The sequence below is a fragment of the Camelus bactrianus genome, chromosome 24 (assembly GCF_048773025.1).
Source record: "Camelus bactrianus isolate YW-2024 breed Bactrian camel chromosome 24, ASM4877302v1, whole genome shotgun sequence".
NCBI lineage: Eukaryota > Metazoa > Chordata > Mammalia > Artiodactyla > Camelidae > Camelus > Camelus bactrianus.
In genome coordinates this window covers 4,995,880-5,013,430 of record NC_133562.1, presented here as the reverse complement: position 1 = coordinate 5,013,430, position 17,551 = coordinate 4,995,880, and the positions used below count along the sequence as shown (strand labels likewise).

Genomic DNA, 17,551 nt, shown 5'->3' with positions numbered 1-17,551 from the left:
CTGTCTTCACCCACCATGCTATGACCGGGGCCTTTACACACCTCCAGCCCTCCTAGCTCCCACTGGGCAGGCTTTGTAAACTAGGGAATTTTTGGAAGATTTCCTACCCTGCATACATTGCATATGAAATACTTGAAAAGTTCTTATACATTGTGTATGAGTATGTATTCCAAGAGGTCTACCCTCCAACTGAGTATCTTTCTATTTATGTCTCAGAGATACCAAGTCACCTTGAATCTCAGATGTTTGAGATGCTGAGTAACTTGTATCCTTGAGAAGAAAAACCTTTACTTCTCAACACCTATCCATCCAAGACAATTTCATGTCATGGGCAAAGCGCCTACTTTCATCCTTTAGTCTGTGCCCCTTTGTAGCCACGGGAGCATTCTTCGAAGTGATGCAGACTCACCTGCTCATCCTTCAACTCCCCCCAGTACTCCCTTGGTAACTACTCCTATTCTGCCATCAGATTCAATTTTACTGTCTTTCCCCGGCCTCAATTCTGTCTCGATAACTAACCCCGCATGGAGTGACTGGCCATTTAGTATACTGGAACAGAAAATTTCACCGTTGAGGAGAACATATGCAGAAGTAAAATTATATGCATTAGAAGTACAGGTAAGGGAAGCTGACGGTCAGGGCAGGACTTGCAGAGAGGTAATCCTAACAGGTACCTTTTCATCATCACCAATTTCAAGGAGCTAGCCTCTCCATCCCACAGTGACTGATTTTACAGCAGCAGAGACAACACTGATTGTAGCAATTACAGGTTTCATAAAACTGTACTGCAGTTATATTTTTAAAAAAGAACACGTCTCATGAAATCCCCCGTGATGGTGTTAACGCATCATGCTTTACGCAAGTAATAAAAATTCCTTCAAATACATCAGCATCTGCTTAACTAATAATAAACATAACAAGCAATAGACCAAGGCCTTTTCAGTGTAGCTTATTTTTTCCCCTCCACCAGGCGTCTACTTGGTTATTCTAACCTTCCGATTTATAACAAGGCAAAAATATTTCCAAACGTATCATGACATCAAACATCACCCACCACAGTAAAAGTATTTCCAAACTCTTACCCAGTCTTAGTGAGACGAGAGTAATCTGCTCTGCATCAAATCCATGAATCTGGGATTATGTCTGAGTCCACTGGGGGTTTGGGGGTCCTTTTAAGGGAGTGCCCAGGAGAGGGAGTGAGCAGTAATCACAGGAGGCGCTCAGAACACCATTCACTGTGCGCTGAAACAGGAGGGGTAAGAAAGAAATGCCAGTCTGTTACCTGAGCTGCGGAGTTACTTTTCCAAGACTACTTATACGTATTAAGCCACACGAAAGCAGCCTTACTTTTATATTTACACTAATAGTTCAGAGGGTCTAGTCTAGTCATTACAGCGTGGGCTCTGGGTCAGAGCAAGGCACTTCACAACACAGCTCAGCCACCCACCTTACCTCCTTGGAAAGCTATGTATGCCCTCCGCAGAGGGCTATGAAAACGATAATTAAATTAATACAAATAAAGTGCTGCTAACTATGCTCAGCAAACAGTAGATATTTTATTCCTTCTTTCTTTTTTTCTGCTCTTGGTTAAAACTTAGGAAGGTAGAATGTCCATTTGCTGAGCACACAACATAGAGCACTGGGTTGGCACTTTGTAGAAATATCTCACTTCAACCTCGGAAGAGATGCTATTACTTCTGTTTTACAAATAAGGAAACTGAGATTCAGGGAATTAGCAATTTGCTGAAGTTAGACAGTAAAAATCTAGTAGAGCTGGGACCTAACTCATGTCTGTCTGCTCTTCCAAGTCCTTCCACCTGAATCCTTTCATATTTGAGGAGCTACCTGTCAAATTTTGACGCCATCCCCAGCAAACCAGACAATATGTTAAGTCTAACTCTATTTGTTTAATATAAAATACGATTTTGAATAAACTTCTCCTAAGTGTACATACACTAAGTTTTAGGAGCTAGAATGACTGAGAATGAAATTAGCTAGTAAAATTTGGCACATGAAACAAACACATTAAAACAATATTCAGAGAAATTTCTATTGACCTCTATCATGCGGGACTGGTTTATAGCAGAATTTATCACATGAAAAGATAGCAAAAGGCACCTTTTTCAAAGTGCTTATAGTCAATTTACAGAACAATTAAGACTACATACTACAGTCAATTAGATAAAAGTGCTTTTTCATTACAAAGTTAGTACCTTCATTAAAAATCTGCAGAGTATAAAATCAAAATATTTAATCATAATTCCACCACATCGTCAAAGTCATTGCTAACAATATGGTACATTTTCTTCTAGACTATTTTTCTACAGTTAGCTTTTTTTCCTAGATATATAACACAACACTTGATCTCGTTTATTGTCTTAATAGAACATAAACAGTTCAAGGTTTCAATAGTTTGTAAATATTTTCTTATTAAATAGTGCAACTATGTACATTTTATATAAAATTTTCACTTTTAGTATTTTTATTATTATGGAATACAGACCCATAAACCCTTACTGACACTGCAAAACTCCAGAGAAGTTTTTGAAGATAAAGTGTCCTGTGTCCTATTTGGCAGGAAACCCAGATCTGACCTGAACTGACGTCAGGCTACTTAACATCATTATTTACGACACTTAGTATGAATATTCTTACATTTCTCAATAGAAATACTAAGGGGTTTGATTACGGGGTCCTGCCCCAGAACTCCTGGGGGGCATCATACAATATATCTACATGGTCCGTATTACCATTCTTAACACTGAAAAAGGTCTGAATTCTGTTTTTTTGTTTATTTTTTGTTATTTGAGGGGGGGAGTAATTATGTTTATTTACTTATTTATTTTTGATAAAGGTACTGGGGATTGAGCCCAGGACCTCATGCATGCTGAGCATGTGTTCTACCATTGCACTCTACCCTCCCCCTGGTCTGATTTCTGAAACCCTTAGAATTTTGGACAAGTAGTTGTGGACCTGCACAACTATATACATGTGTGTGTGTGTGTGTGTGTGTGTGTGTGTGTGTGTGTGTGTGTTGTGTACACACACACACACACATATGAAAGGCAAATACACACCTATGAGACATTTATGATCCCTTCTTCTCAGCTTTGGGCTTTTAAGAAAACATTAAGGCAACGAGAACAATCTCATTACTCCTATCATACTTCCTTCCCTCCAAGGCTCGGTCACATGAGCTGCTCTCCTTGCCTAAAATACTTTGGCCCTCCCCCAATTCTGATCCACTGCACAGATGAGCTAACTGCTGTTCATCGTCTAGGATGCCTAGCAGAAGTCACCTCAGGAAGCTTTCCCTGCCATCTCAGGATCACTAGGTGCCCCTACTCCCGACTTTCCCCCCGCCCCCAAAGCACCTGCTGTTTCCCTCACTCACGGCTATGCCCACGACATCAGCACATCATCTGTCACGGAGGGAGCACTCAATGAATGCTTGCTGAACTGATTTGAATGCAAAATGTTAAAATACTCTGAAGCCAAATGTATTACTCTTGGATGACTGATAGTACATTTAAGCAGCATGCCCTTTCTACAAATCTAATCATATCTAATATTCGTTTTCCCCTGATTTTAATGAGTCATGCTTCTTATGGGCTAAATAATGTTCCCCCTAAATTCATATGTTGAAGTCCTAACCCCCAATGTGAAGGTATTTGGAGATGGGGACCTTGGGAGGTAATTAGGTTTAAATGAGCTCATGAGGGTGGGGCCCCACGACGGGGTTAGTGCTCTTAGAAGAAAAGGAAGAACCAGAGCTCCCTCTCTCAGACATCTGAGGACACAGCAAGAAGACAGATGTCTGCAGGCCAGGAAGAGGGTCCTCACCAAGAACTGAACCTGCCACCACGCTGATCTTGGACTTCCCAGCCTCCATAACTGTGAGAAATAACTGTCTGCTGTTTAAGCCAGCCAGGCTATGGCATTTTGTTACAGCATCCCAAGCTAAGACAAGGCTTACCTTTTAAAATACATTAATATACAGTGTGAAACCCAGGAAACTTAATTCTCTTTCACATTGGCAGTCATTAATACAATATCTTTTCCTATGTATTAAATTCTTAAATATATTTGTCATTCTTGAATACGTTAGTTATATTTCAAATTCCAAGTTACTATTTGTTCTAATGTTTCATCTTCTCTTTTGCAGGTGTAACACTCTTATTTACTGATGATTTAAATTATGTTAAATATCTGACAGGACATTTAGCCTACAGATCATCTCCATTGTTTTTCTGTTTCATATTTTCATCATTATGCTCACACACTTATTTTTCTGATTGAACTTAATAGTTTTTCCACTTTCTCAAAATATCCCAAAGAAGTTCAGCTGGAAATTTTATCAAAAAACAATTTGCAAAGAAGATACATCTTTATGAAGTTTTCTTTCTTTCTATCCAAGAACACATTATCTCTACTCAATTTCTTGCCCTTTTATTGCTCTCGTTTTCCACTAATTTGAAAAGACACATGGCAACACATCAATATTCACAGTGGCATTACTTGCAATAGCCAACATATGGAAGCAGCCTAAGTGTCCACCAACAGATGAACAGAAAAAGAAGATCTGGTATACACATATACAGTGGAATACTATTAAGCCAGTAAAAATGAAATAATGCCATTTGTAACACTATAGATGGATTTGGAGGGTGAAATAAGTCAGACAGAGAAGACAATTACTGCATGTTATAACTCGAATGTGGAATCTAAAAAATAAAACTAGTGAATACAACAAAAAAAGAAACAGATTCACAGATATAGAGGACAAATTAGTGGTTACCTTGGGGAGAGAAAAGGGGGGAGGGGAAAGATAGGGGTAGGAGATTAAGAGGATGGGGGAAATTAAGATTAAACTACTATGTGTAAAATTAAAAAGACACAAGGATAAGTTGTACAGCACAGGAAAATATAGTCTTTATTTTATAATAAGTTTAAATGGAGTAAAATCTATAAAAATGTTGAATCACTATGCTGTACACCTCAAACTAATATAATACTGTAAATCAATTATATCTCAATAAAGATACAATTTTCTTCATAAAGCATATTCCTCATAAAAATTATTTTGATGAATATAAAAGTTGTCTTGAATGGAATTTCTTTTTTTTTTCCATTAGCATTTCCTCTCTCTTTCCTTCCCTTCTCTCCTCCCTCTCTCCCTCCCTTCATCTCCTCCTTCTCCCCTCTGTCTCCCTCTCTTTCTGCTTTTCTTTATTTCTCCTTAGGTACACTTAAACATAGTGTAACATACATACAGTAAGTCAGAAATTGCAAGTATTTATTATGTTGAAACTTTACACTGAACACAACCTTGTAACCAGTACCCAGATCAAGAAACAGGATGTTACTAGTCATGCCCCGCCCCCTTTCCAGTCTCTACTCTCCAAGAACTGGAGTAACCAATATCTTCTCCTAACACCACAGGCAAGTCTTGCCTATTTTTGAAATTTATATGAAAGAAATCATTCAGTTTGTATCTTTGGGGGGGTCTGTCCTCTATGACATCGTGATTTATAATAAGAAATATACATTTGGTCCTCCTTCCAATCCCGGCACAGAGCTTCTAAAACTCTTGAAGTTTTCTAAGCAATAAGAACAATAGGATAATCCTTTGTGATGTTTGGTCTTTTGTCCCCAAAAAGCTCCAGTTCCTGAAACAGCTCCAAAGTGATGAAGGTTAACAGTGTCTTATGGTTCAAAATAAGCCCCTTTCAGTCACATCTGAGTTTCTGTTAATGAGATAACTTTTAGAAAGTACCCAAGGAGAGGCTGTTTGCCAGGGGAACCAGCCATGTGATTAGAGTACTAGAACTTTCAGCCCCACGTCCCAGCCTCCGGGGAAAGAAGGGGGCTGGAAGTTGAATCAATCACTAATGGCCAATGACTTAGCCAATCGTGCTTATGAAACGAGGCATCCAAAAAACCCAAAAGATGGGTTTCAGAGAGCTCCCAGGTTGGTGAACAAGAACACAACCACATGCTGGGAGGGTGGTGCACTCCAAATTCCACAAGGAGAGAAACTTCCGTGCTTTGGATCCTTTCATACCTTGCCCTATGCACCTCTTCATCTGTCTGTTCATTCATATTCCTTTAATATGCTTTGTCATAAACTGGTGATCTAGTAAGTAAACTGTTCTCCTGAGTTCTGGGAGCCACCTTAACAAATTAATCAAACCCAAGGTGGAGGTCATGGGAACATCCAAATCATAGCGAGCTGGCCAGGTAACACCCTGGACTTGCAACTGGTGTCTGAAGGGCTTGGGGCAGTCTTGTGAGACTGAGCCCTTAACCTGGAGGGTCTGATGCTATAACATCAAAACTAAGCTAAATTGTAGAACATTCAGCTGGTGTCCAGAGAATCTGAGAACTGCTTGAGATGGGAAAACCTCTACACTCTTGAAGCACTAAGAATAATAGTATTATTTTAAAAATTGAGAGTCAGTGAGCAAAGGAAACAAGTCTTTTAGCTCCTAATGGCCAGACCTAGAATAAAGTGAACAACAAACTAAATAATATAATGATTAATTTTTATCTCTTGGAATAAAACAAATATCCTTGAGCTCATATTAGAAATAGGTGATTGAATGAATGATGAATGAATGAATGAATAGGCTGAGACAGCTCATCTTTAAAGTAGAATTCAGACCACTAAATACAGAAGGAATGATGCAAATAGAAAATCACCATCTTGCAACTATCACTGTAGTAACTTTTGCAAAGGCATGAATCACTGGTGGAGGCTATAGTTAGTGGTCAAAGGTATGTGAGAGAACAGGGTATCTGCATCATCTCAGACTGTCTGCCTAAGATACTTATTAACTACAAAGAAAGAAAATATAAATTTATAGTGGAGAAAACTGACGGACTCCACCTCAATCAAGTGATCAAAATTGACATCACCAGGAAAGAGACATGTCAACATCGTTTACATCCTTGCATGACTCACTGAGGTTACATCATTGCTTCTGGGGTATTCTTGCCAAAAAATGAGTAATCTAAAGTTAAGTATGAAGAAACATCAGAAAAATCCAAATTGAGGGACATTCCCCAAACTAACTGGCTAGCACTCTTCAAAAACATCAAGGCCATGAAAATAGACAAAATCTAAAGCAGTTCCCCAAGTCAAAGGAAAATAAAGAGATGTAACAAGTGAATACAATGTGTCATCCTGAATTTGATCCTGAACCAGGAAAAAGACATTTGTGGCACAACTGGCAAAGTTTGAAGAAGGTTTATAGACAGTACCAATTTTTATAGGTAATATTAATTTCATGATTTTAAAATTATACAATTGTTACATAAGATGTCAACATTTAATGGAGCTGGATGATAGGTTTATGGGAACTTTGTAATATTTTTGCATTTTGTAACTCAAATTACTTCCAAATGAAAGTTTAAAAACATTTCAAAAATACCTAGAAAAAGACTAGCAAATTAAATTCAAAGATAATAGATGATAAAAATGAGTATGGAAATCAACTGAGTTGAAATAAGATACATAACGGAAAAACTCAACTATGCTGAAAGTTGTTTCTATAAACTCTTAATAAGACTTTAAGGGAAAAAAACGAAATTTAGCAATATGTCATGAAAATGAGGGCATCTCTACAGTAAACAAAAGGGTGTTAGAAATAACTTTATGCCAGTGACTTACAAACAACAAAAAGTCAAGAATCACCCCCCACCACACATATGGCCATCTAATTAATGACAAAGGTACCATCTCAGTAAGCAGGGAAAACAACGAATTGGGTCTTTTCCATAAACAGTGCTTGATAAACTGAAAATGCATGTGGAAAAACACGAGTCTTGACCACTTTCTCACAGTGTATCCAAAACATAAAAATCATCCCAGATGGACTGTTGACTAGTAGGAAAGGTAAAACAAGACAGCTTCTAGAAAAATGGCTAAAATTGCAAAAAAAAAACAATACCCCATATTGGCAAAGGTCTAGAGAAAGTGGAATTTGTATGTGACTGGTCCAAGTGTAAATTGGTTCCATCATTTTGAAAGACTGTGTGGCTAAAGTTGAACAAATACAGAGCCTTTGACCAACACCCCACTCCTAGGAATATAACCAAGGGAATGAGTAGGTATGTGCACCAAAAGATATGGACCAGAATCATGATACCGCTTTTATTCACAAAAGCCAAAATCCAGCAACAAGGTAACGTCCATCAATAATAGAACTGAGTAATAAATTATGCCATATTTATAAAACTGACAGCTGTACAGTCACAAAGAAGATCAGACAACTGTTGCCTGCAACATGAATCAACCCCACAGAGACAATATCAAGGGAAAAAAAAAATCAAGAGAACATAATGCATCGTTCCATTTATATAAAACTCAAAAAATTGATAACACTAATTTATAGTAAACAATGTATTATAGTGATTACCCCTGGAGGGTATTATTTAGGAAGTGAGACAAGGGAGTTCTTTGGGATGAAGTAATTGCAACAACTGTAATGCAATACTTGTAAAATTTCTAGAATTTTCCATCTCTACCAATTTCAACTAATATCAACTTTGTATCATGGGGTTTATACTGGTGTACTCAGCCTCACGTTCATTAAGCTGTACACTTAAGATTCATGTCCTACATTGTATGTAGATTATAATTCAATGGAAATTAAGAAAAAAAATATTTTTTCTTGAATGAATTCTTTTCTCTTCATTTCATAGTTTAAATATTCCATCTTATCAGAGAGAGCTTTCCAAGGGATGCAATTAAAAGAAAGTATTCATTTCTGAGAATGCAGTTCTCCATAAAATAACAGAAAAAAGGAAAAGAACAGCTTTTATCTCCAATTCTTTTGCTGAAAATGGGTGCTTTAGCTCTGTTCATTACTGTATAGAGTGAGAAAAGATAATACCTTGGCTTTTACAATAAATGCTGATTATTCAAAGTGTTCACTTCTCAAAAAATGGAGGGAAATGTTAGTTATTGGTTACTATCCAGTTCAGTACTCTGGGACATCTTAGAAAAATATTTTAATTAAGTGTACCAACCCTGAATGTTTAAGAAAAAACAAATTTAAAATGAGGCATTATAAAATAAAGTAAGGCATTATAGTTTTCTAAACTAACCAAATACTTTCAGCTATATAAAAGCACTAATACCAAACAACATATATTCAATTTTTCTCAACATTAAAAGTAAATATAATATGATCATATTATGATGACAAAATATAATCACAATTTTCCTCAATAATTGCATAATTCCTAGAATTTTCCATGTTTAGCAATTCAAATTAACTAAAATCAACTAACGTTACTTTGAAATTTCTTAAAACTGCAATCTTCCGTGATTTTTCTCTCTGAAAGTTCTACTTTTAAAAAAATGAGCAATACACAGTCCCTTTCCTTCAGGATTTCACATTCTCTCATGGAAGGCAGAAATTATGATATAAAGAAATCTACACTTGACAGGTGAAATGTGAGGACTAGTCCACAAGTACTGACTCTACCAATGCCTGTGAGATGTTCAGGGTCTGTATCAGCCTCTGCATTACTCACAGGGACTACAATACAGTGTCTTGAACACGGCTAATAATCAATATATTATTTTTCTACATCCATACAATAAATTCTTTACACAAAAAGGAATAGTTCAATTATGACTATCTTCTGTTAAGAGAAGGCTGGGAAACACATATACATTCAATTATAAAAAGCAAAATAATACGGTAAGTTAAATCTGGCATTTGGGATATGTTCCAATTATCTAGGAATTTACTACCCTTCTGCTCAACACAACTGCCAGGTAAATGACGTATTACTGTGCACATATAAAACATCATTTACAGAGTTGGGGGGAAAAAGGAGCTTTAGGAGCACCATTTGGATAATCTTATTCCCCCTGGAACTTTTGATAGTTTTATAACATATTATTTTATAACAAATATTTTTGTCCATTATACTGTAGAAGTACTCTTTTTTTAACTTTATTTTTCTTGAAGTCTAGTTGTTTACAATGTTGTGTTAGTTTCAGGTGTACAGCATAGTGATTCAGTTATACATACACATATACATATATTCTTTTTCAGATTCTTTTCCATCATAGGTTATTACGAGATACTGAATATGGTTCCTTGTGCTCTACAGTAGGTCCTTGTTGTTTATCTATTTTATATACAGTAGTATGTAAGTTAATCCCAAACTCCTAATTTACCCCTCTTCCCTCACCATTTCTCCTTTGGTAACCAGAGTTTGTTTTCTATGTCTGAGAGTCTGTTTCTGGTTAAGTTCATTTGCATCATTTATTTTAGTGCCCACAAAGAAGTGGTATCATACGACATTTGTCTTTCTCTGCCTGACTTACTTCACTTTGATAGTTTCATAACATACAAATACTTTTGTTCATGATACCACAGGGGTCCTCCTTTGACTTTTATTCTACTCTACTCATATTATACGGTTTCTCAGTTCCTCTGAATTTAACTCTTCCTACTGTCATTAGCCATGTTTCCATTTGTAAGCTGGATCTAATTACTGAAGCATTTATCAGAACCCAGGTCGCAGCATGTTATTATCTTGCTAATTAATGCTCCCCAGGAGACACTGGAATTAACATAAACCAATCTGCAAAAATAATGACCACTGAAATCACAGCCCTAAACACACGTGTTAAGTCAGCACACTCAAATATGGTCCATTTCATTAGGAGTTTAGCAAAGGATGGAGAAGTTAACCCAAATGCCCTACAGAGAAGCATCAAGATCATACGGGCTCATGGCTGTTAGAAAATGCTTCCTTAGCAGACAGGCACCAGTTTTGCCTTGATGATTCTATTTGACAGTGATGCAAACACCACAGAAAGGAATATTAAAGAAGTATTACATAATCCTTTCTTGACCAATTGTTGGATTGTTTGCTGGAGATTTAAACACTGCCCCAGGCATCTAGTGGTTGGCAATTCAGGCTGTGGAAAATGTCACTGGGTTTTGCCCTCCTACTAACTGTGCTCCACAGAGCAGAAAATTAAGCCTGACATATTTGAGGGAGGAGTTTTCCGGTTTGTAAGAACTTATAAAAATAGCCACACTTACTTATTTCAGGGTCACATTTGTAAGTTCTTAGTAGCTCTCAGATAAATAACTTTCTTACACGCGCTAGATTCTTAGGTCACTCTCTTAGGTGAACAGACTTCTGTTTCTAACTTTAAAAGACACACATATATACAGCACCATGAAAGACTTTTAAATCTATAGCATCTGAAGATAAACAGAAAAAAAATCAATACCTAAAACTATGTATTTCTGCTTTGGTTTATTCTGACTCCTTCTGAATACAGATAAGTCTGAATAACTATTTATCAAAATATCAGAATTTTATCATGAATAACCTAGAATTGATGTACAAAAGAACCATGAATTTAAGTCATACTGGACTCAAATGTATTTTGTTTGTTTTATACATTTTGTTTGAACTATGGTAAAAATTTAAACTAATGATCCTTCACTGGTTAGAAGTGTGTTTTGGCATATTTGAAACATTTAAATGAATTTTTTTCTCTCTGTCATAGGCAATGCATAGGTTTGCCGTAAGAACCATACCTCACAGGTTGCCAGCGACACTTAATTTACAGATCTGGACTAAAACTATGAGGTACTGAAATGTGCCAGAGTAAGATCGTCATTGAAGAAAACTATTCAGAAAGACCTGTTTCTAGAGAGGTTTGCACAATTTCTGCAATAATATCAAATCCCTTTTTTAATCACCCCAAGGCATTTGCCAACTTCATCAAAACAAGGATACACCTCCCTATCTCTTGCCAAATTTCTTTCTTCCCTTTCTTTTTTTTTTTAATTAAAGTATAGTCAGTTATAATGTGTCAACTTCTGGTGTACAGCATAATGTCCCAGTCATATATATATGTGTATATACACACACACACACATATTCGTTTTCATGTTCATTTTCATTAAAGGCTATTATAAGATATTGAATACAGTTCCCTGTGCTATACAGAAGAAATTTGTTTTTTTATCTATTATCTTGCCTTTGTTCTTCAAAGCACCCTAAAAGAAAGGAATTGTATCAGACTTCTAGATTCTATGCACAAAACAACAGGCCCATTTCACTATACATTTCAAGAACCCTGGTCTTCAGAGAAAAATGATCCCAAATCTCTCCTTTTCCTCAGCACCTTTTCCGCTGTATTTGTGCAAAGTTAGAACTCACATAACACTGCTTTCTCTCACTGTGGCTGGGAAAGGCTTCCTTTCTGCCTTTTTAAAGTCCTATTGATCAGGCTAATGACATTTACTCAGCACTTGCTAAGTCAAAGGCACAGTTCCACTTGCTGTGAGGACACACATACACAAAGGCCATGGCATGGCTTTCCTTCAACAAAGGTAAGTGTCCTGTGATTCCTGTTTGTTTTACAAAGTAGCCCCCTGATGCCTGAAGAGTCCTCCACGTCTGAGCAGAAGAACCACCTCTCACCCACTTACCCAACCTGTCATTTGGTCTTGTCCATAAGCGTTTCCATTCGAATTAAGAAAAGCCAGTACCCCCTCCCCGAACCACCACCCAGAGTTCTGTGCACACCCTTCCCTTGAAACATACACTCATGACAGTATTGTTTTTGGAAAAGTCAAAGCCTTTATTCTTATCTGACTTAATGTCCTTTTACTGATGATTCTCTGTACGTGACTCTCCACTACTTTTGCATGTGTGGTTGTAAATTCCTACAGAAGAGAGATGGCTTGTGACATTTTGAGCCCTCAGCACAATTAAACACCGATGTGCTCTGAGATTACGATGATTATCAACCAAGAATTATACATGCGCCTTCACTCACTCCCGGAGAGGCTTCCAGGCAGAATCACAGGCCAAAAGGCTATCTATCAAGTCCAGTAACCAAATGCAAGAAAGCCAGCATTTGGGGGACAATTCTGGCTCTCAGAAAACTCTTTTGTTTTAAATCAAAAGTCAAGAGTTTATTGCATTTAAAATACAAATCACCACATCCCGAAGTTCCTGGTTTTTAAGCTGTTCACTTGCTGCCTGCGTATCACGGGCTGTTCATCTCCTATTTTGTTTTGCTTTGTTTTGTTTTGTCTTGTTCCTGTCTTCTCTCTGGGTCTCAGGTGATGCCGTGAATCCATAAAGGCTTCCCCTGAGCACAGGGCAGCAAGTCACACACCTTGTCCATCACCCTTCCCCAGCTGACACATTTCAAATGATCTGAAGTGGCTACATCTGTTCAGTCGAGTTATTACAAGCTGCTTGGAGAGGTGGCCCCACTTGGAGCCAAACAACCACAGCACAGCCTCCTCCGGGTCCTCGAGAGGCTGCAGCCCCAGCCATCTGTGCTCCCCCGGTCCTGCTCACTCCGTCACAGGACAACCTCTCCTCCTTGTAAAAGACTTTCTGCTGCCTTTTTGCTTTTTGGTGATATTTTTTATGATGAGCCAATTTGGCTCAGAGAAAACATTATTTTCAGGTGGAGAATGAAAAGCATTTTGTGTCCTTAAACATGAGGAAACCTTGAACCTATGTATGTATATACACTTCATTTACACAGATATCCCTCCAGGATATTGTGGGTCTGGTTCCAGACCACTGCCATGAAGCGAGTATCACAATAAAGCAAGTCACACACTTTTTGGTTTTCCAGTGCATATAACAGTTACGTTCACGCTGTACAGCAGACTATTACGTGTGCAATAGCATTTTGTCTAGAAAAACAATGTATCTATCTTAATTAAAAACACATTATCGCTTAAAAAAATGCTAACCATCAATTGAGCCGTCAGCAAGTTATCTTTTTTGCAATAGTAACATCAGAGATCCTGATCACAGATCACTGTAACAAATAGATTAATAATGAAAAAGCTTGAAGTATTGTGAGAATTGCCACAATGTGCACAGAGACATGAAGTGAGCAAACGCTGCTGGGAAAACGGCACGGACAGACGTGCTCAACGCAGGGTTGCCCCAGACTGTCAATTTGTTTAAAAATTCAGTATCTGTGATGCACAAGGAAGCCAAGCACAATAAAATGAGGTTTGCCTGTATATTAATGTATATTTACATAGAGATTTCCCTCATTCTGTTTTCAAGTTTTTTAAAAAAATTTGTTCTTTGACGTACCAGTGTCTAATAAGCTTAAATCAACTTTTAGGCACTTTGAAGTTACATATTCTCTGTCCCTCTGGCAAACAATAGATTAAAAAAATACAAGAACTCAAATTTACAATTCTCAGGTTGTTGAAAACTACCATAAATTAAAAAAAAAAATTTTATTGAAGTATACTGTATTTAAATATTGTGTTAATTTCTGGTGTACAGCAAAGGGATTCAGTTATACATGTATATACATAATCTTTTTCATATTCTTTTCCATATGACTTATTTCAGGATATTCAATATAGTTCTCTGTGCTCTACAGTATGTCCTTGTTGTTTATCTATTTTATTTTTTCCGTTTTTTAAATTGAAGTATAGTCAATTTACAGTGTTGTGTCAATTTCTGGTGTACAAAATAATGTTTCAGTCATACATATACATACATTCCTTTCCATATTCTTTTTGCATTACAGGTTACTACAAGATACTGAATATAGTTCCCTGATCTATACAGTAAAAACTTGCTGTTCATCTATTTTGTATATAGTAATTAGTATCTACAAATCTCGAACTTCCAATTTATCCCTTCCCACCTCCTTTCCCCACTGGTAACTGTAAGTTTGTTTTCTGGGTCTATAAATCTGTTTCTGTTTTGTAAATAAGTTCATTTGTGTCTTATTTTTAGATTCCACATTAAGTGATATCATATTGTATTTTTCTTTCTCTTTCTGGCTTACTTCACTTAGAATCATGATCTCCTGGTCCACCCATGTTGCTGTAAATGGCATTATTTTATTCTTTTTTAAGACTGAGTGGCTGAGTAGCATTCCATTGTATATATGTACCACAGCTTCTTTATCCAATCATCTGTCGATGGACATTTAGGTTGTTTCCATGTCTTGGCTATTGTATATAGTGCCGCTACGAACACTGGAGTGCATGCGTCTTTTTGAATTAGAGTTCCCTCCGAATATATACCCAGGAGTGGGACTGCTGGATCAGAGGGTAAGTCTATTTGTAGTTTTTTAAGGAACCCCCCATATTTTGTTTTCCATAGTGGCTGCACCAAACTGCATTCCCACCAACAGTAAAACTAATGTAAATTTCCTCCTAGGGCCCAGATGTGTATGACTGGGATGAGTCAGCTTCCAGACTGGGGCACAAGTCAAAACACTCTCTGGCTATTGCTCCCCCAAGTGACAGGTGTAGGGGGCCTTGCAAAGAACAGGCTCCCTGCTCTTCATGCCATAGATGGAGATGATCTCCACTCCTCCATGCCTACAAGATCTTCTTTCAAACAAACATCACATGTGTGGTCATACATGTCACAACAATATTTTATTGCAATATTTTAAAATATGGGCTAGATTGTTAAGTCTTCAAGCTACCTAAGAAGAGATTGGAGGTACAGGTAAGTCTCCCGACTCTTCCAAAATTACTGTCTTCTTATAAAGAAATTTCCCCCTATGCACATATCAGAATGGCATCAATAAAAAAAAGACAACACAAGATGCGGGACAGGATGCAGGAGGCCTGGGTCACGCGTACGCTCCTGGTGGGAATGCAAGATGCAGCAGCCACTCTGGAGAACAGTCTGGTGGTGTCGCAGACCAGTCAGTGTGCATGGAACACGTAACCCAGCAACTGCCCTCTTGGGCGTTTGGTCCCAGAGAAGCGAAAACTTAAGTTAACATAAAACCCTGTGCACAACTCTTCACAGAAATAAAATAGGATGATAAATAGAGAAAGTGTTTCCTTTAAATTGGGTGATCATGTTATTACTCTGGGGTGACATGTGGGCACAAATGTGGATAATTAAAAAGAACTAGCCATGTAGGAGCTGCAGGCAGAATGCTTCTAAAAGAAGGAAAAGAAAGTTAAAAGGCCTTCAGGGACTAACCAGTGTGACGTGTTTGAGAAGTAAACAATGAAAGTCAGAATGTTTGCTGCGTAGGGAGAGGGAAGGAGGGTTCTAGAAAGCTGAAGGTGGAGAAGTGACCCCGGGAATGGAGGCTCTGGTTTTTCCCCAGCTTTACTGAGGTCTAATTGTCAAATAAAAATTGTGTATCTTTAAGGTACACAGTGTGGTGATTTGACCTATGTATACATTGTGAAATGATTACCGCAGTCAAGCTAATTAACACACCCATCACCACATAGTTACCATTTGTGTGTGTGTGGGGGGGGGGTGCATGTGTCTTTTTGAATTAGAGCTCCCTCTGGACATATGCCCAGGAGTGGGATTGCTGGATCACAGGGTAAGTCTACTTTTAGTTTCTTGAGGAATCACCATACTGTTTTCCATAATGGCTGCACCGAACTTTAGCAACTTTCAAGTGTACAATTCATTACACTAACTGTGATCACCACGCTGTGCATTAGATCCTCAGAACTTACTCATAACTGGAAGTGTGTGCCCTGTGACCACCATCGCTCCACCTCCCCTATATTCTACCCCTTGGCAACCACTAGTCTACCCGCTGCCTCTGCGAGTTCTACCTTTTGAGGTTCTCTATGTGAGATCATGCAGCATTTGTCTTCCTGTGACCGGCTTACTTCCCCCATCATAATGTCCCCCAGACTCATCTATGTCATCGCAAGTGGCAGAAGGACCAGGTGACTCCACAGATGTTCTTTAAATCGCTGAACTACAGACTAAAATGAAGGAATTTCACTGTAGGAACTGTGTACCTCAATAAAGCTATTAAAATACAAATGGCCTGATTGGCAGGGGAAAATATGCATAAGAACTTCATAAACAAATGAAGTCTCGTATGACTAAATCGAGCTCTGCAGTGCTGATCACAGGCGGGGATTTAGCAATAAAAAGGAACTGATTCAATTATGTTCTTTATAATTTTATAGTCAATAAAACATCATCTTCTATTTCATCCGTTAGAAAGGAAATATTTAAATAAACTATTTGGCTGTTGTCTTAACTTGTGAAATTTATATTTACTATTAAGTCAAAAGCTATTATCTCTATTCTAACAAAAATGTGGATAGCTTATAATTAGTTCAAGATACTTTTTACATCAGTATAAATATATCTTATTCTTCTTTAGCAAGATACTTTGATTTTTTTCAAGTGGAATTACATTAAGATTGCAATAAATTATGACAATTTTGGCCAAAAACCTATAAACATACAGATACTGTCAAAACAATTCATAAACTCAATCGGATGATGCAGCCAGGGGCCACGTTCTCCACTGAAGCTCCCCAAATCTGGATCCCACTGGGCCAAGTTCTCATGTAAAATGAATTTAAATCATCCTGAAATCTGAAAAAGTTTATCTGGGTCCCAAACAATCATCTCTTAAGATATTCTTAGCCGTACATAAATCTATGTTAAATCAAACTATGAAAAATGGAAAACTTTGAGCCATTTTAAGGGAGGTTGGAGAACTGAATTTTTCTTGGAAAACTGGGGTTCTGAGAAAAAATCT

General features: G+C 37.6%; 1 long non-coding RNA gene across 1 annotated transcript in view; it reads right to left on the bottom strand.

Moving 5' to 3' along the window:
- Positions 1 to 1,088: 1,088 nt before the first annotated feature.
- LOC141574946 (uncharacterized) overlaps positions 1,089 to 17,551 on the bottom strand; it is a 451,486-nt gene continuing 435,023 nt past the window's right edge. Inside the window, exon 5 of the long non-coding RNA XR_012502096.1 lies at positions 1,089 to 1,242. This is a non-coding gene — a long non-coding RNA (uncharacterized LOC141574946). The remainder of the gene's footprint in view (positions 1,243 to 17,551) is intronic.